The sequence below is a fragment of the Castor canadensis genome, chromosome 17 (genome assembly GCF_047511655.1).
Source record: "Castor canadensis chromosome 17, mCasCan1.hap1v2, whole genome shotgun sequence".
In the NCBI taxonomy this organism is placed as follows: domain Eukaryota; kingdom Metazoa; phylum Chordata; class Mammalia; order Rodentia; family Castoridae; genus Castor; species Castor canadensis.
In genome coordinates this window covers 6901900-6922042 of record NC_133402.1, presented here as the reverse complement: position 1 = coordinate 6922042, position 20143 = coordinate 6901900, and positions in this window count along the sequence as shown.

Genomic DNA, 20143 nt, shown 5'->3' with positions numbered 1-20143 from the left:
CGTGGGAAGTGGGTCTTTCCTCCTCCACTCTCACAAGCTTCCCCGCTCCTGGTTGCTTGGCGCGTGCCCCGCTCCCGCCAGAGGCTCTCTGGCCCGCCCGGCTTGTTTATTTACAGTCTCAGGAAGGATTCCCTTCCCCCAATCTTCAGTGCTCAGGGCGCCCCACCCTCTTTCCAGCGTGTCTTAACTGTTCTTATTGCTTATTACTCAGTTTCTCTTTTTTTTTTTCCCGGGTGGAAGTCGGTCTGTCCAGGGGGCTATGCTGCTCTGGCCCAGGCTTGTCTGTGGGGGAACTGTGGTACCGCGAAGCTCACCTGGTCCGCGTCTTCCGGAGCCGTATGGGCGCCGGCCACTGGCGGCCCCGGGGGCCCTCCTCGTTTCTCCGTTTAACGTGAAGTGGAGATTCTCTGCACCGGCTGGCGATGTGGAGGGGTCAAAGTTATGCCTTTTCTTGGTGATTATGCCTGCAAAGTGTGTCTCCAGCATCTCTCCAAGATTTCACTATAGGAGGCTCACTTTCTGCTTCATACCTCTAGCCGCCATCTTGGAATTCCCATTCCATTTCTATTCTTTAAGCCACCCAGTTTGTGGTATTTTGTTACAGCAGCTCTGACAAACTAAGAGAGATTTTATAGGTTGAACCAGAGGAGTGGAAATTACAGGTATGTAGGTTGTATTTGAAAGAAACATAACTGAACGTTCTTGACTGGCTTCTTCTAACATAAATAATAAAATCTCACCACCATATTGTTTGCCTCCATTGTTTAGGAGCTGGTTTTAATTTTTTAATTGGGAGAGAAAACATTTTGGGGTGTTGGAAGACTAAAATGTGCAATAGGAGGACTGGGGAACTGAGGGGAACAGAATATTTGTTCTTTGCCAAGTTTTCTTGGAATTATTTTGGAACCTCTATGAAAAAAGAATTTAGAGGCAGAAGTTGAAAAAATAAGAAAGACTTGATGTGATATATTTTAACTACTTTCCTGTACTTAAAAATAATGCCTTATACTTATAAATGCTCCAAAATGTTAGGTATCCACTACTCCTACATCTTTTTAGAGGACACCTTCTGTGGATTTTACCATTGGAAAAATTTGCTTTTTCCCTGGAAACTTCCCATTCTCATCCAAAGAGTCACCAGAGCACATTGCAATAGCTATGGTGGTATTTCCTGTGTGAGCCAGCTCTCTGGCTGCCACTGATTGGACCAACAGTGTTCATGTGACCTGAGCTGGGCCAGTCATGGTTTCCTCCTAGGGCATTCAGAATTGGACCTAAAGATTTTGGTCTCTGTCAAGCTGGTCCCTTGGAACTCTGCAGAGTAGATACACCAATTTTTCCTTTCTTTCCTTTTCTCCATGTGTACTTAAGTTTTCAGGGAGAGAATGGCTCTGAAGTATAGACAGATGTACAGATGAAGGATGGACAGAGAGTAGTCATTGATTGATTTTCATTTGCCAAGTTCTTCTTGTAGCTCAACTACTTGCCTACCCTTGGATCCTAGGACAAATCTCAGTGTCATACAATAAATTTGCATTTGAGTTAGGATGATCCATGATGACTATTTACTGAACATTGGTAAAATTTGGCTTTGATGGGGGCATGGTGGTGATCACTCATCCATTTTTTTTTCTGCAGAAATGACCTAGTCCAGATTGCTGTTGCTTTCAACCACAGTTCTGACTTAGACCTGCTCTGCATCCTCTGTACTAGGGCTGAGGTGACCTCCATCCATTCACACAAGGGCCACCTTTCCCTGCTTCTCCTAAACCCTGAGTGTAGATTTGCAGAGTAGCTATGTGTCTTTAGTGAAGTAACTTCTTTAGTGAAGTGGGGTGTGTGTGTGTGTAACTGGGGCTGCTGAATGCTCTATTGCCATAGTCTCAGTTTACAGTCCAGATTTAAACTAGACATCACTTGATTTGTACTAAGAAAGCTATTTAGGCTTGATTTGTGAATTATTCCACTCTGTGAAGTTTAGTACCCAGTCTAACTCTACAGTTGGATGGTCCCAAACTTTAATTCATTCTGGTGGTCAATTACTAAATTCCTTATAAGAACAACTTTTGGGTGGACAACTGACTCATAATGAATCAAAATGACTTTCATGATTTTTTTGGGATGACTGTGGTCAAGTTGTCTGATCTCTAAAATGTGGCTGTCTTGTGAGAAAAGAATGAGACAGTGTGCATCAGAATTCAGGATGGCCCCTAAGCTCACTACATGCTATGAGCAGTTATTTTCATTATCTTAACTCTTACTAGACAAGGACAGAAGGAAGATCTCCCAGGTTAACCCTTATGGATCACTCTCCTAACTTTCCTGATGACAGGATGAAGTACTGGGTTGATAGATTTTGTCTTTTCCTTTCCAAAGCAAGGATTAACTGGATCCACAAGTTGGAACCTGACATGAGGCGTTATTTTGCCTTGCCGTGGGCAGTGGTCATATATTTAAGCCTTCTGGCTGAGGAATATTTCAAGGCCAATTGTACAGCCACTCCATGTTTAGCTGAATCAGCTAACATTTTCTGAGAAGCGCATACTGGCTAGGTTGATGGGTCTGTGAAAAAAGTGGGCTTGTATCTTTGCTTGTCTTGCTCAATTTGATTAACTTCGTGCTTGTGCATGCGTGCATGTGTGTGTGTGTGTCTGTCTGCTTTCCTTTTTCTCTTTGCCTTTCTCATTTCCATTTGGTACAGTCACAAATGTTATTTGAGTGTGTCTGTGTGTATATGTCTGTGTGCGAGATCCTTTGTATATCTACGGTGATTGCATCAAACTCGTGAGCATACAACCTTATCCAGAAAAGGAACATGGCCCCATCCTCACTCTTCCTTGAAACAACTCATTTGTATTGAACTCCCCTCCCTTTTTAAGACTAAATAAAGCAGTTGCTTCTTTGTCAGCAGAGAGATTTGGATAATGAGCCTAGCACTTTCTCTAAAGTTGTCTTAGAATAATATACTGAATCTGCCTATGCTAGGATTTCCCTGATAGTCAGAGATAAAACACCTTGATCAAGCTTCCGTAAAAACACACATCACATCAATTAGCAGATATCGCCAGGGGCAGGCTCCTTGTTCGACATCTGCTCCGTTATTATAAACAGCACCAGCAGAATATATTATGGGGCGCATACCCATGGGTTTCTGCTGGCCTCCAACATGCATGGAGATTTCTGCTTAGCTTACTCACTTTTCTAGTGGCTTAACACTCCACACCCAACCGTGGGGTGGCACACTTTCCTCTCCCCACTCTCTGACAAAACCATAAAGGCTGGGATAGTTATATGGGTGAATTTGATCTCTGTCTTTGAGGAACTGGTTTACCCAAAAGACATCAAGAGCAAGAAGTGATGATTGGAAATAACCCTCACCTTCTGATCCAAGGTTTGGGCATATAATGCAGGCCAGCCTGTCACAGGACTCATCTTCTGGATAATCGTTATTGATTTTTGGGTGGACACTGATCCAGCATATCCAATTAGAACCCATTTCTTAAATTGAGGTTCAAATGCTAGGAGAACATTTAGAGAAATTCCCACCCCTCCTTTTATTTTTTTGCAGAAGCCCTCAGAAAATTCTTCCTTTCTTTCCCTAGAAAAATGTGATATGAAGACATGAATGTGGTTGGTCCTGCAGCCTTTTCGTTGCCCCGAGGTAGTGTCTGGGATAGAGAGCTACTATGTTCAGGGAGGGCAGAGAAGAGGGAAGGAGAGATGTGAGGTCTTTAGTGATATCACTATTCCACTTGCACAAGCCCTATTTGAAGCACTCCCATGGATGTTTTAGTCATATGAATTTTATATATATATATATATTATATATATATATTTACATATTTGCTTCAGCCACTTTAGTTTGGATTTTCTGTTCTTGAAACAAAATTGTTCATAGCTTATACACAAACCCAGTCCTGTCTGAATCTAATGCTCATAGTCTCCTGAATTGCCAACAAATTACATAGTGCTGTATTGAAGATAGCAAATGGACTCCTGCTTAAAAATGATACTGGATACAGCCTCTTTTAACTTTGTGTTAAAAGTCCCCAAAAGCACATGGAACAATAGAACCTCATACAACCCTGAAACCTAAACTGGCATTAGAACTGTGGTCCAAATCTGCAAGGAAATCCTTCCAGTCATGAGAATGACAGAGCTGGATCAAGAGCTATAAAATTATTCTGTGCTTAGAACTAGGTGAGCCTGACGTTTGCACACGGCAAAGGAGAAATTTTTCCTTCTCTTACCTCCGCAGTTAATGACCATGTGCAACTGTCTGTCCTGTGTTTTGTGAATTCTGATGTTTGCTGTGCTAGATCATTGCCACCAAAAGGTTCTCAGACTTTTTTATATTTTATGCTCAGGTAATTGGTTATCCTAGGATGTGCCATGGCTTATAAAAATAAATCAATGAAACTGTTTCCTTAAAATGATACCTCAAGATGCATTCCAGCCACTTGAGTGAATAATTAAACTAGAAAACTCAAGAGTAAGAGCATTTTGGCATAACATTTATTATGAATGCCGTGCACTTCTTATGAAAGATGAGGTATATATCGGAGGAAAGTTTTTCAGGCTAATTTCTTTCTGTTAGCGTGTCAGCAAATATTTTGTTATTCTGACCCTTGATAAATAATAGTAATTTAAAATGAAAACAGTTGCTAAGTATCTATTGTGTTCTAGGCAAAGTGTTAAATATTTCACAAGAAAAATTTTGTTTTAGAAATATACATGAAAGCAGGTTTTATTGTTTGCTTGGTTTTCTTTTGGTTTGTTTTTGAGACAAGGTCCTCACCACGTAGTCCAGGCTGGCCTCCAATTCTTGATCTTCCTGCCTCAGCCTCCTGAGTGCTGGTATTCCAGGTGTGTCCACTACGCCTGGCCAAAAGTGTTTTAAACTAACTTAAATATAATGCACCTCATCTTTAAATCCAGTAGATACTATGTTGCACTAAAATGTCAAAAAAGAAAAAAAAATCCCACTTGATAAAATTCAACATCAATCACTCATGCAAATTAAACTGAAGTATAATTGGATGCTTTCTTAACATGATAGAACAATGGTTTAAAATAATCAATTACCATCTTTGATTACACAGATATAAAGCATTCCCATTACAAAATTTAAAAATTCCCTCAGGTATTTCTTGTTTTGGGATAGCCTAATTGTTTTGGAAGTTTGGGGTAATATAATAAAAGATAAGACAGAAATAACAGGTACAACTATTAAAAAGAAAAGTATTAATTGGTACCTGGAAGAGATGAAAATAATGGACTGACTTTTTTTAAGGTTAGTAAGGAATTCTGTAAAGTAGATAAATATATAAAGCAAAAACTTTAAGCTCTCACTAATATTTAATTAGAATTCAAAGCAGAAAAATGATTCATTCCATGGCTGCCAGGCAGAAAGACCCAAGAAGTAACCACTGTATCAAATATATGCAATTAATATGAATAAATATATACAATTTGTCTGGGGGACCTATTTGAAAAATGAAGAATTTTTTTTTGGGTGGTACTAATTCTTGGCTAGGCAGTGCTCTGCCACTCGAGTGATGCCTCTCTGCTCTTTTTGCTTTAGTTATTGTAGAGATATGGCTTCACATTTTTCCTCCTAGGCTGGCCCGGACCAAGAGTCTCCTATTTGTGCTTTCTGTGTGGTTGGGATGACAGGCATGCACAGCTTTGCTCAGCTATTTGTTGAGATGGGGTCTTCTGAAATTTTTCCCTGGGCTGGCCTGGAACTGTGATCTTCCTGATCTCTGCCTCACACCTAGCTAGGATTACAGGTGTGAGACCCCTTGCCCAGTTAAATAAGCCATTTTTGAATGAGATTAAATGGTGTCATGGTGTCAGTTGTTCAAAATTTATATAAAGGTTTACAATATCTCAATCAAAAAAAAAATTTTTTTTTTGGCAGCGTAGGTGTTTGAACTCATGCTTGTTTCATAAGAGCTCCATCACTTAGCAACACCCCCAGGTCTATTTTACTTTAGTTATTTCTTTAGACCCTGGTCCTCCTACTTATGGCTGGGATGACAGGCACACACCACCTTGCCCAGCTTACTGATTGAGATGGGGGTCTCACTAACCTTTCCCCCAGCTGGCCTAGAACCACCATCCTCACAATTTCTACTCTCCACATAGTTGGAATTACAGGGCACTCCCATGTCTGGCCCTCCCAACAGAAATGTTATTGGTACTTGGGAGGCTGTGATCAGGAGGATTGAGGTTTGAGGTCAGCCTTGGCAAAACGTTAACAATACCTCATGTTAACCAATGAGCTGGGTGTGGTGATATCCATTTGTCAAGACAGCAATGTGGGAGGCAAAAGGGAGAGAATCAGAGTCCAGGCCAAAAATGGAGACCTTGTACAAAAAAGTAACTAAAGCAGAATAGGCCTGGATGCATGACTCAAGTGATGGAGCACTTACCTAGCAAGCACAAAGCCCTGAGTTCAGTTCCCAGTACCAACACCACCAAAAAGAAGTCTTATTGGGACTCTTAAGGATCTTGCAAAAATCATATGCTAATGTCCATCTGAAAGATTAATGGTTGAGATTTTCCAAGGACATCTTTTTTTTTCCAGTATTTACTCTATATGTTTTATTTATTTATTTATTTATTTATTTATTTTTGTTTATTTATTCACATGTGCATACATTGTTTGGATCATTTCTCCACCCTGCCCCCTCCCCCACCCTTCCCCCCTCCCCCCATCAGTTTCAGGCAGGTCCCGTTCTGCCCTTATCACTGATTTTGTTGAAGAAAGGACATAAGCATAATAAGGAAGACAAAGCATTTTTGCTAGTTGAGTTAAGGATGGCTATACAGAGAGATTCCTACTATTGCTTTTGTGTACCCATGTGTTACAACCCATGTTGATTCCACTCTAACTGATCTTTACATTGGTTCCTGATCCCCTCCTCATGATAACCTTTGTCATTTTAAGGTTTCTGTATTAGTTCCTCTGGAGTGGGGACATCAAAAGCTTTCATGTTTTGGGTTTTCTACCTATTCCTATATCTCCTGTATGTGCTCTCCCCCTTTCTTGTGATCCAAGTCCGACAACATTGCTGCATTGCCCTAGATCTAAAGTCCGCATATGAGGGAGAACATATGATTTTTGGTCTTCTGAGCCTGACTGACCTTGCTCAAATTGATGTTCTCCAGTTCCTTCCATTTACCTGCAAATGATAAGATTTCATTCTTCTTCATGGCTGAGTAAAGTTCCATTGTGTATAAATACCACATTTTCTTGATCCATTCATCAGTAGTGGGGCATCTTGGCTGTTTCCATAACTTGGCTATTGTGAATAGTGCTGCAGTAAACATGGGTGTGCAAATGTGGAGTAACCTGTGTTGCATTCCTCTGGGTATATCCCCAGGAGTGGGATTGCTGGGTCATATGGTAGGTCTATGTTTAGGTTTTTAAGAAGTCTCCAAATTTTTTTCCAGAGTGGTTGCACCAGCTTGCATTCCCACCAGCAGTGGATTAGGGTTCCTTTTTCCCCACATCCTCGCCAACACATGTTGTTGGTGTTTTGGTGATGGCTATTCTAACAGGAGTGAGGTGGAATCTTAGTGTGGTTTTGATTTGCATTTCCTTTATGGCCAGAGATGGTGAGCATTTTTTCATGTGTTTTTTGGTTTAGTTTCTTAAGTTCCCTGTATATTCTGGTTATCAGTCCTTTGTCTGATGTATAGCTGGCAAATATTTTCTCCCACTTTGTGGGTGGTCTTTTCAGTTTAGAGACCATTTCTTTTGTTGTGTAGAAGCTTTTTAATTTTATGAAGTCCCATTTGTCTATCCTTTCTCTTAGTTGCTGGGCTGCTGGGGTTCTATTGAGGAAGTCTTTGCCTATACCTATTTGTTCCAGAGTGTTTCCTGCTCCTTCCTGTAGTAACTTCAGAGTTTCAGGTCTGATATTTAGGCCCTTGATCCATTTTGAGTCGATAGACATGGATCTAGTTTCAGTTTCTTGCAGACAGGTAACCACTTTTCCCAGCAACATTTGTTGAAGAGGCTGTCTTTTGTCCATTGTATATTTTTGGCAACTTTGTCAAAAATGAGGTGGGTATAGTTTTGTGGGTTCATATCTGGGTCCTCTATTCTGTTCCACTGGTTTTCATGTCTGTTTTTGTGCCAGTACCATGCTGTTTTTATTGCTATTGCTTTGTAATATAGTTTGAAGTTGGGTATTGTGATACCTCCAGCATTGCTCTTTTTGCTGAGTATTGCCTTGGCTATTCAGTCTCTTGTGTTTCCAAGTAAACTTTAGGGTAGATTTTTCAATACATCAGACAAGGGACTGATAACCAGAATATACAGGGAACTTAAGAAACTAAACTCTCCTAAAGTCAATGAACCAATTAAGAAATGGGCAACTGAACTAAACAGAACTTTTTCCAAGGACATCCTAACAGGAAGACAAATGATCATATAATGACATTTTGAAAACAAAGGCACTTGTCCAATCAAACACAAAATGTAGCAGAAGACTAAAAATGGTAGAAACCATATGGTATTGGTACAAGAAACAATTAACGGAATAAAAGTAATATTATGGACCCAAGCCTGAGCATGTATGTCATACAGGACTACAACAAAGAAAGTATCACAAGTCTATGGAAAAACAAGTGGGGTAGGGCATACCTGTAATCTCAGCACTCAGGAGGCTGAGGCAGGAGGATCATGAGTTCCAGGTCAGCCTAGACTTTACATGGTGAGACCCTGTTTCAAAAATCTGAGGGCTCTGGATGTAGCATGTGCAGGGTCCTGCATTCCATTTTAAGCACCTGAAAAAAAGGCAATGGGAAACAGATGAATTTAAAGCACGCTGGAAAAATTGGTTATTTATGGGAAAAGAAACAATCACTTTTAGACCTGTATTGTTATGTTCCCAAATGTATTTCGAATGAATTAAACAGATAAATCCCCAAAAATGTAAAAACCAAAAAATAATTAGAGTAAAATGAAGATAAATATTTATCTCAGTTTGAGATATGACTTTGCGAAGCATAAAACTTGTAAGAGAAATCACCAAGAAAAATACTAATGGGTTCAATTAAAACAGTTGAAAACGTTGCGCAAATCTAGCATATTGAGCACAATTAAAGAGCAAGAGGCAGTTTGGAGATTTGCAAGAAATATGGCAAAGATGAATAGTTTTTGATGTAAAGAAATCTTGGAAAACCCTAAATAAAATGTGCAAAAGGCATAAAAATTTAATTTCCAAGGTGAGAAATATAAACATGTCACTATATAGGAGGAAAAGTTTCCTCTTTAATAGACATGAAAGAATTGGAAACTAGGAAGACAATAAGGCATTGATTTACCTATAAAATGGTCCAATGGCAGCGCTGTAAGTTGTAGGTGTGGTGAGCAGACATTTCTATACTCCCAGTCGTGTTTAAATATGTTCAAATACCTGTATTAAATGAGGAAGACCTGATTGGGTCATATGAAATAATCAGTGTAAAATAATCAATGCAAAATGATCATTATAAAATACCTTGGTGAGGATGGTTGTGGGGTGGTGAGGAAGGATTTCAGAGCGCTGAAGGGCCACGACATATTTATCTGAACTCTTCCAACAGATTGGTGTAGGGCAGAAAGGCATGGTACTTAGGGTTCAATGAGAAACACCATTTCTGTTTGACTCCTGGATTTATGGATCTAGAAACAAAATCTGTGTTACAAATGCTCAAGGAGGAGGGATTTATTGGGCTTTCCCCATGATGGATGATGACACATTCAGACTGAATCTTAAGGCAGCTAATGACCAGCTGGATTGCCATTTGACAACTGACCTCCTCCAGTGTCCCTGGCCCTAACCAAGAGTGCTGTGCTTCCTTAACCCCTTTCTCATCTCCAAACTTTGTTTATCCAGAATCCATTCCCCAAACACATTGATGAAGATAGTAACCTTTGCAAATCATACCAAATCCCAGAGATATCCGTTGATCCCACTAGCTTACGATTTTTGTTGACTCGTGATAAAAGATCTAGTCTTTCCTTCCAACCCACTCATGTAGGACTCTATTTCCTAATGCCATTCAAGAATACACAACAGTGGCCACTGTTTTTTCAAGTTTTTATTTTAAATTGACATATAATAATTGTACCCATTCATGGGTTATAGCGTGATATGGATACATGCATACGATGTATAATTATTAAACTAGGGTAATGAACAATTTCATTGCTTCAATCATTTATCATTTTGTTCTGGAGAGAAAGTTATATGCATGTATGAAAATGTTGCAACAAAGCGCATTATTTTGTACAATTAATGCATGCTAGTAAAAGGGGAAAATATCCTCTTTTCTAGCTCTTTTGAAATATACAATAAATTATTGTTAGCTGTAGTCACCCTCTGTGTGGTAGAACACTAGAACTCGTTTCTTCTATCTAACTGTAGTTTTGTACCCATTAATCAATGTCTTCTTATCCTCCTCCTCTCCCCTACCCATCCTGGTTTCTGGTAGCCACTGTTTTGATTGGAAACATATTACATATATCCTAACCAGCTGTGGCTGCCTATATCTTGCTAAGAGAAGATAGACTTTAAACATTATTCAATGCTTTGGGTTTCAAAATGCGCTCAATACTCAACTGAAGTTAATGTTTGCGAAGGTAATGATTCATGATGTCTGAAGTGGTCAAAGCAGTGTGGTTGCTTTTGTACATCCAGAAATTATCTAAGAATTCCAATCCTGGGACCATGTGCACAAAAATCAGGAAAGCATCTCTTCAGAATTAAAATGGTTCCCAGACATAGCAAAAAATCCCCGACCATCTGCAAAGATTCTCAAGAAAATGAGACCCAGTCTGCTGGATACATCTTCTTATTAGCATATTGGCACCTTACTTGAGAGTAACAAGATGCCCAGTGAAGATTGGAGTTCAAGTTTTGAAATCTGCAAAGAATTGCCAATTTGGGGGTGGTAATCAGTTTTTGCTTTTTAGAAGGAGTTCAAAATGTGCTTTATGGAGAGTTCTTTTATTTCTTTTGGAAGGACCATTTTGGAGGGCAAGGCACCAGCCAAATGTCTCTCCTTAGTCTCAAAGAATCCTTAAGTATAGCAGAGTGACTGCAATGCAGATGATACAGACCAGGATGGCATGTTTACTTTTAGCAATGTAAAAAGGATGTCCTGGTAGAATTGAGCCACCTTAAAGTTTTCTAGGTATAATATTTTTGGTGGCACTGGGGTTTGAACTCAGGCCTTGAACTTGCTAAGCAAGGGTGCTCTCACTTGATCCATACCTCATGCCTCCACTCCTTTTTTGGTTTGCATATTTTTCAGATAAGGTCTTATCATTATCCTCCCATTTATGCTTCTATAGCTAGGATGACAAGATGTTACCACTATGCCGAGCTTTGATTGGTTGAGGTGGGGTCTTGAGAATTTTTGGCCTGGTTGGGTTCAAATTGCATTCTTCCCTTATTTGTGCCTCTTGAGTTGCTAGGATTTATAGGCATGAGTCACTGCTCTTGGCCTTAAAGTTATGTATTTTTCTAGGTCATAATATTGATTGCTGTGTGCTTGGATATTGTCTTTTTAAAAATTTCTTTTATTCATATGTGCATACAGTGCTTGGGTCATTTCTCCCCTCTTGCCCCTGCCCCCTCTCTTTCTCTCACCCCCTTTCTCTCCCCCCAACCCCATCGCTACCAGGCAGAAACTATTTTGCCCTTATCTCTAATTTTGTTGAAGAGAGAGTATAAGCAATATTAGGAAGGAACAAGGGTTTTTGCTGGTTGAGATAAGGATAGCTATACAGGGCATTGACTCACATTGATTTCCTGTGCGTGGGTGTTACCTTCTAGGTTAATTCTTTTTGATCTAATCTTTTCTCTAGTTCCTGGTCCCCTTTTCCTATTGGCCTCTGTCACTTTCAAGTTTCTGCATTAGTTCCTTTGCATTGAGGACACCAAATGCTATCTTGTTTTTTTTGGTTTCTTGCCTATCCTCACACCTCCCTTGTGTGCTCTCGCTTTATCATGTGATCAAAGTCCAATCCCCTTGTTGTGTTTGCCCTTGATCTAATGTCCACATATGAGGAAGAACATACGATTTTTGGTCTTCTAGGCCTGGCTAAACTTGCTCAGGATGATGTTCTCCAATTCCATCCATTTACCAGTGAATGATAACATTTCGTTCTTCTTCATGGCTGCATAAAATTCCATTGTGTATAGATACCACATTTTCTTAATCCATTAGTCAGTGGTGGGGCATCTTGGCTGTTTCCATAATTTGGCTATTGTGAATAGTGATGCAATAAACATGGGTGTGCAGGTGCCTCTGGAGTAACCTGTGTCACAGTCTTTTGGATATATCCCCAAGAGTGGTATTGCTGGATCAAATGGTAGATCAATGTTTAGCTTTTTAAGTAGCCTCCAAATTTTTTTCCAGAGTGGTTGTACTAGTTTACATTCCCACCAACAGTGTAAGAGGGTTCCTTTTTCCCCTCATCCTCGCCAACACTTGTTGTTGGTGGTGTTGCTGATGATGGCTATTCTAACAGGGGTGAGGTGGAATCTTAGCGTGGTTTTAATTTGCATTTCCTTTATTGCTAGAGATGGTGAGCATTTTTTCATGTGTTTTTTGGCCATTTGAATTTCTTCTTTTGAGAAAGTTCTGTTTAGTTCACTTGCCCATTTCTTTCTTGGTTCATTAGTTTTGGGAGAATTTAGTTTTTTAAGTTCCCTGTATATTCTGGTTATCAGTCCTTTGTCTGATGTGTAGCTGGCAAATATTTTCTCCCCCTCTGTGGGTGTTCTCTTCAGTTTAGAGACCATTTCTTTTGATGAACAGAAGGTTTTTAGTTTTATGAGGTCCCATTTATCTATGCTATCTCTTAGTTGCTGTGCTGCTGGGGTTTCGTTGAGAAAATTCTTACCTATACCTACTAACTCCAGAGTATTTCCTACTCTTTCCTGTATCAACTTTAGAGTTTGGGATCTGATATTAAGATCCTTGATCCATTTTGAGTTAATATTGGTATAGGGTGATATACATGGATCTAGTTTCAGTTTTTTGCAGACTGCTAACCAGTTTTCCCAGCAGTTTTTGTTGAAGAGGCTGTCTTTTCTCCATTGTATATTTTTAGTACCTTTGTCAAAGACAAGTTGGTTATAGTTGTGTGGCTTCATATCTGGGTCCTCTATTCTGTTCCACTGATCTTCATGTCTGTTTTTGTGCCAGCACCGTGCAGTTTTTATTGTTATTGCTTTGTAATATAGTTTGAAGTTGGGTATTGTGATACCTCCAGCATTGTTCTTTTGACTGAGTATTGCCTTGGCTATTCGTGGTCTCTTGTGTTTCCATATAAATTTAACGGTAGATTACTTTTGGGAGTATTGACATTTTTACTATGTTGATTCTACCAATCCATGAACATGGGAGATCTCTCCACTTTCTATAGTCTTCCTCAATCTCTTTCTTCAGAAGTGTATAGTTTTCCTTGTAGACGTCATTCACATCTTTTGTTAGGTTTACACCTAGGTATTTGATTTTTTTTGAGGCTATTGTAAATGGAATTGTTTTCATATATTCTTTTTCAGTTTGCTCATTGTTAGTGTATAGAAATGCTAATGATTTTTCTATGTTGATTTTATATCCTGCTACCTTGCTATAGCTATTGATGATGTCTAGAAGCTTCTGAGTAGAGTTTTTTGGGTCTTTAAGGTATAGGATCATATCATCTGCAAATAGGGATATTTTGACAGTTTCTTTACCTATTTGTATTCCTTTTATACCCTCTTCTTGCCTAATTGCTCTGGCTAGGAGTTCCAGTACTATGTTGAATAGGAGTGGGGATAGTGGGCATCCTTGTCTCGTTTGGATATCGTCTTGAAAAGTGCATGTACATATTCAGTTTTTGAGTACACCCTGTTTGAGGACAATGGTGGTCAGGGGATGACTGTCGTCGGGAGGACCAGCCTGACTCACATTCTCCTGGTTAATTTCTCTGAGGGTAAGGTAAATTCTGGGCTGGGAAATGAGATGGGTCTTGGAGTGGGGGAGAAGAGGAAACCTGCTCTCTCTGGGGTTAGGGGAGATGGGCTCAAGGTGGGAATGTGTTTGGATGTTCCAGGTAGAGGAGTAGATGGAGGTGAGTTGGTGCTGATCAAGGGATATGAGCTGAAGGAGTCAGGGAATTGGTTTCTTAAAAGATCCCATGTTTGAATGAGAACCTGTGGACTCAAGATTGGTGGTTATTCTTCTGATATTCCCCAAGTCTGCAGCAAATCTGAATAATATTTGTTGCAGTGTGTGTCAACAACATACACATGCACACACAGAGATACTCATTATGAAGAGGAGAAAGGCTAAATCAAACACAAAACCTTTATACCTTTTCTATTGAATAAGATGTATCAGTTAAAAACTATGAACTTGAGTTAAATTTAGTCTTACAGAGCGGGTATGCTGTGATTTCTAAGCCCTTTTACTTAAGTGACAATACAAGTCAGAGCAAAGTATGTATTATTATAATAAACATAAATATCTTTATACTTGTGTATACATCTTTAACATGTAATGAATAGAAAATGAACCAGAGGATTTCAATGTAGATGGTAGTAGTGATTACCATAGAGAGGGAGCCTTGCTCAGAGACGTGGCAAAGGAACTTCTTTTTTCAAAAAAATTTTAAAATTAATGTTGTGCTGGGGATACATTGTGACACTTACAAAAGAACTTACATATATCTTAGTTAATTTCATCCCCTCCATTATTATCCTTTATTCTCCCTCCCTTCATTCTTAGAATAGTTTCAACAGATCTCATTTCCCTTTTTTATACATGAGTACCTAATATGATTTTATTTTAACTGTTTGTTAAAATATTTTATAATCAAAAATTTATTCCTGTTGTATATATAATTAAAGTAAAAGGCAAAAGGAGAGGTGATGTTAAATTCTGTAGTTTCATGCTGATGAGACCAGTGGGATACAATGGGTCCTTCTGGTGTCACCCTAATTCTGGCACCAGGGTTCCCAGGGGGCAATGGGTGAAGGGCAGGCAGTGCTATGGATATTCTGCTCTAGACTCTGACCATGCAAGTCAGTCCCCAGAGGAGGATTTTGTGGATTTACAAGATGATTATATCTCTAGAATTGCTGCCCTGTCTGGACCTCATCTCACTCTCTGAGAAACACTGAGATGGAAAATCCCGGGCATCTAACCATTCCTGTCTTTATCCTTGTTTAGAATGGAGCCCAAGCCCTGAGGCACATTTGTATATGGAAAATGTTCTCACTCAATTAGTACACCATGAATAAAAGAAGAGAGACCATTGTGCAGATGTTCAGCCATTCAGACTTATCTTGCTTTGAAGAGAATAGTGTTCTGTCTGAGCTCCTCCATTTCATTAGGATCATTAACCATTTTACCTCAAACATCATTGGAAGAAATGGGTCATGATGGGACTTTGAATGGACTCATCCCAGTATCCTTATACCCTGTTTATCTCAGCTAGCTGCATCACTGTATGTGTGTATCAAATCCATTTTCAGTATTTAAGTCAGACAAGAGTGAAAATGGCAGGGTATCTCCTCTTAAGGAGGTAGATACTCTTACAATGACCCTGTGGTACTCAGGTTATTCCGCCACCCTGAGGGTCAGATGAACCCTCCCTTTGTCCTGAAAAATCTATGCCAGAGTGTCTCAAAGCTGTCCCAATACCTGGGGTCCCTTTGCTGCCCTATGAATAAAAGCAAGAGCACACAAGGGAGGGGTGAGGATAGGTAAGACACCTAAAAAACTAGCTAGCATTTGTTGCCCTTAACGCAGAGAAACTAAAGCAGATACCTTAAAAGCAACTGAGGCCAATAGGAGAAGGGGACCAGGAACTAGAGAAAAGGTGAGATCAAAAAGAATTAACTAGAAGGTAACACCCACGCACAGGAAATCAATGTGAGTCAACTCCCTGTATAGCTATCCTTATCTCAACCAGCAAAAACCCTTGTTCCTTCCTATTATTGCTTATACTCTCTCTACAACAAAATTAGAAATAAGGGCAAAATAGTTTCTGCTGGGTATTGGGGTGGGGTGAGAGGGAGGGGGCAGAGTGGGTGGTAAGGGAGGGGGTGGGGGCAGGGGGGAGAAATGACACAAGCCTTGTATGCACATATGAATAATAAAATTAAAAAAAAAGAATGCAGATCTCTAGGTCCCTTTGCTGCGCTATGAATCAGAACCTTTAAGAACAGGTCACAGAGGTTTGCATTTTAAATAAGATTTCCAGTTTTAATGACCTGGAATCCCATTCTTTAGAGCTGTCCTGTTCAATATGGTCTCCACTATGGTAGCCACTAGTCACATGTGGCCTTTAAGTGCTTGAAATGTGGTTAGTGCCATACACTGAAATGATAAAATTTGGACCTATTGGGTTAAATAAAACATAATTTAAAAATTATCATCACCTGTCTCTTCTTACTTGCTGAATGTGGCCACGAAGGTCATATTGTATTTTTATTGAGTGAGGCTGCGTAGAGAATCCATATATCCTGTAAACATTTGAAAGAAGCTTCCAAAGTGTTCTGAGAACAGTGTGGTAAGGGAATGAAGGGAGTCACCTTCAGAATTCAGACACGGATAGAAGTCTGGTTGATTTCCTAGAGCTAAAGGCTGAATTCGGTGAGGACAGCAGTCTCAGATCTCTGCGGGTTGAGATGGATTACATGGTTGTTCAAGGATGTGAGTTTCGTTTTTCACAGGTCAGGTCCAAACACTGTTCCCTACAGTATGGGTTTGACTGAGAGACTTCCTTTCTCTGGACTCAGTGCTCTTGTCCTTAAAATGAACAATCCTAATTATGCTTATCACAATAGTAATGACATTAACTGATTATTAACCAGAGATGGCTCTGTTTTCTGGGAGAGAGTAGCAACTCAGTATGTATCTGTGGTTATTATTGTTGTTATCATGGAAACAAGGTCTTATTCAGGTCTGATCTTTCTAGGCCAACCCTTGATTTTGGGGTTGTAGCAACTCCAGTTATCCTGCAGGCAGTTACTGTTGAGTACATGGATGGAGGTGGTTACCAACCACTTGGAGCCTTAGCATCTTTCCCTCAGAAAAGGTCAAAAAGAAAGAGCAAGGATTATGATAATTAGAAAAAAGGAAGCAAATCCAAATCCCAGGCACAGCCCCTGACCTCCTAGAGGTCCAATCTTGGCTATGCACCCTCAAACCCACTCTGTATTTGTAATATCAGGTGTCATACAAATGCTCACTAGGCTTGGTAGAAGGCAATTCTTGGAACTCAGGTCTGTGTCTCCCTCCTTCACGTTGGTGGCTTATTGCAGAGCCAACAGAAGTGGGGAGTATCCCAGCTGGAGACTGGAATAATCTACGAAGGAGAGATTAGTAGGGTCTTCCTGGATGGAAAGGTGCTGGGATTGCACTGAGTAGGTGGCTGATAGAGATGTGCGTGACTGAGGGTAGACTTCAGTGCTCAGAGCTCAGCCCCAACAATTGGCTCTGAGAGCTATTGAACTTGCTAAGCCTTCACTTTTTAATGATAATTATTAATTCTATTATTTGTATGTATTAGTGGTTTTCACGGTGACATTTTTATATATGCATATATCATGCTTTGATTATATCTCCCACCCTCCCAGCTACTCTCTCCTTTCTTCCCGGTCTCCCTGCCCCCTTACCCTTCACTAGTAGTCCCTCTACTACTGTCAGGCATCTTTTTTTTTAAGTCCTGGTTTCCAAATAAGAGAGAAAATGTGAAATAATTGTGTTTCTGTGTCTGGCTTATTTTGCTTAACATGATGACTTCTGGTTCTCCTTGTTTTCCTGCAAATGACATGATTTTATTCTTCCTTATGGTTGAATAATATTTCATTATGTGTATATATTTGTGTGTGTGTATATATATATCAATATCATATCGTCTTTATCCTTTTATCAGTTGGTGGGCACTAGGCTAATTCCATGACTTGGCTGTTGTGAATAGTGCCTCAGTAGACATTCTATTGCATGCTGACTTTGTTTCACTCAGGTATATAGAGTAGTATAGTTGGAGAATATACATGGTAGTTCTGTTTTTTAGTTTTTCTGGAATCTCCATACTGATTTCTGTAATGGAGGGACTAATTTGCAGTTCTGCCAACATTGTATAAAGGTTTCTGTTGTCCTGCATCTCACCAGCACTTGTTATGTTTTGTGTTTTTTGGTAATATTTATTCTGATTGAGGTGAGATGGAATTTCAGTGTAGTTTTGATTTGCATTTCCCTGATGGCTAAAGATGTTGAACATATTTTCGTGTATTTATTGGTTATTTCTTCTTCTTTAGTGAAGTGTCTGTTCAGATCATTTGCCCATTTATTAACTGAGTTACTTGTTCTTTTATTGCTAATTTTTTTGAGTTCTTTATATATTCTGAATATTATTCCTCTGATGGATAAATAACTGACAAGAAAGATTTTCTCCCCTTCTGTAGCCTGTCTCTTTGCTCTGTTGATTTGCTGTGCAGAAGTCTTTTAATTTGATGTGATCCCAGTTGTAAATTCTTGCTATTATTTCCTGAGCTTTTGGAGTCCTGTTCAGAAAATCTTCCAATATCTTGAGGCATTTCCCTTATGTTTTCCTCTAACAGTTTCAAAGTTTCAGGTCTTACATTAAGGTCTTTGAGCCATTTTGAATTTATTTTTACACAGAGTGAGACATAGGGATCTAATTTCAGTTGTCTACATGTCGGCACCTCATAAACCTCCATTTCTGGGTGGGTGTAATACTGTAGCTGCCACAAGAGAATTTCTGGGCCACGTGCACAGAAGGCCCTAGTGAAATGCTAATTTTCCTTATTTTGGCACTTGCTGTTTGTAAAATCTCTGGAACATTTTTTAGCCTTTCTGAGTCTTAGCATCTTCATAAGCAGAATAAGTGAAAATCCACCCACTTCACAGAGTGAGGACTACATACTATGTAATTTTGTAATGCCGAGGGAGCACTGGGTTCCTCCCTTTCTTCTTCCTCTCTCTGTTCCTTCTACCATCCTTCTTTCTTCTTTCCTACTGTAGTTAGCAAAGTGAAAGGACTTAAAGTGGAATGACTTAAAAGGATGCAAAACCATTGACTTTAGCGTCAAATGGTCCAGGATGGGGGTTGTGGATTGAATGTTTGTGTCCTTGCAAATTCATGTGTTGGAATCATAATCCCTAATGTGAGGTATTAGGAGGAAGAGCCTTTGGAGGTGATTAAATCATGAGGGTGGAGCCCTCACCAATGGGATTAGTACCCTTACCAAAGAGACCCAAGAGAGCTCCCTAGCTCCTTTTCTGCCACTTAGGGTACAATGAGTCTGCATCCTTACTGTAACCCAACCAAGCTTACACCTGATCTTGGATGTCAAGCTTGCAGAACTGTGGGAGATAAGTGTTTGTTGTCGAAGTCAGTCAATTTCTGTATTTTGTTTTAGCAGTTTCCAGTTATACTGCTTCTTGGAGTCCAGAAGGCAAGCCATTAAGGCTGCTTTAATTTCAGCTTCTCAACAAATACAAATGTTCATGGTTACTTATAATGGCAAATAATTAATAAGCCACCTTGTTGCACAACTTCAGGGGACACCATTTACATACACACAATGAAAATGTAGTCTTGGGGGGCACCCTAATTGTAATAAATGATGGTATCTGTAAATAATGGAATTCAGTGGTCATTAAAGAGTAACATTTTTTACACTTTTCTTTCATTTTATGGTTTTTGCATTTACTTACATGTATATACATTATTTGGGCCACTTACCCTCACCTTTCCCTGGGTGGGGAGGGGTGGGGAAGACCTATTCTGCCCTCTTGTTCTCTGATTTTGTAAATAAAAAATACAAAAGATAATCAGAAGAACATGGAATTTTTGCTAGTTTGAGATAAAGATAGCTATACAGGGAGAGTCCTTGTGTTGTTTCCATGCACATGTGTATTACAACCCAGATTGGTTCATTTCTCCCAGACCTCTTCAAAAGAATCACATTTTTAAGCAGTGTTTATTGGCACAGGGGAAATGTCAAGAATTAGGAAGAATTAAGCGACGAAAAACAGGGTAAAAATTTATAGAAGGTACAGTTCCTGTCCAGTTTAAAAGATTTTAAATTAATGTATGTCAATTGTACAG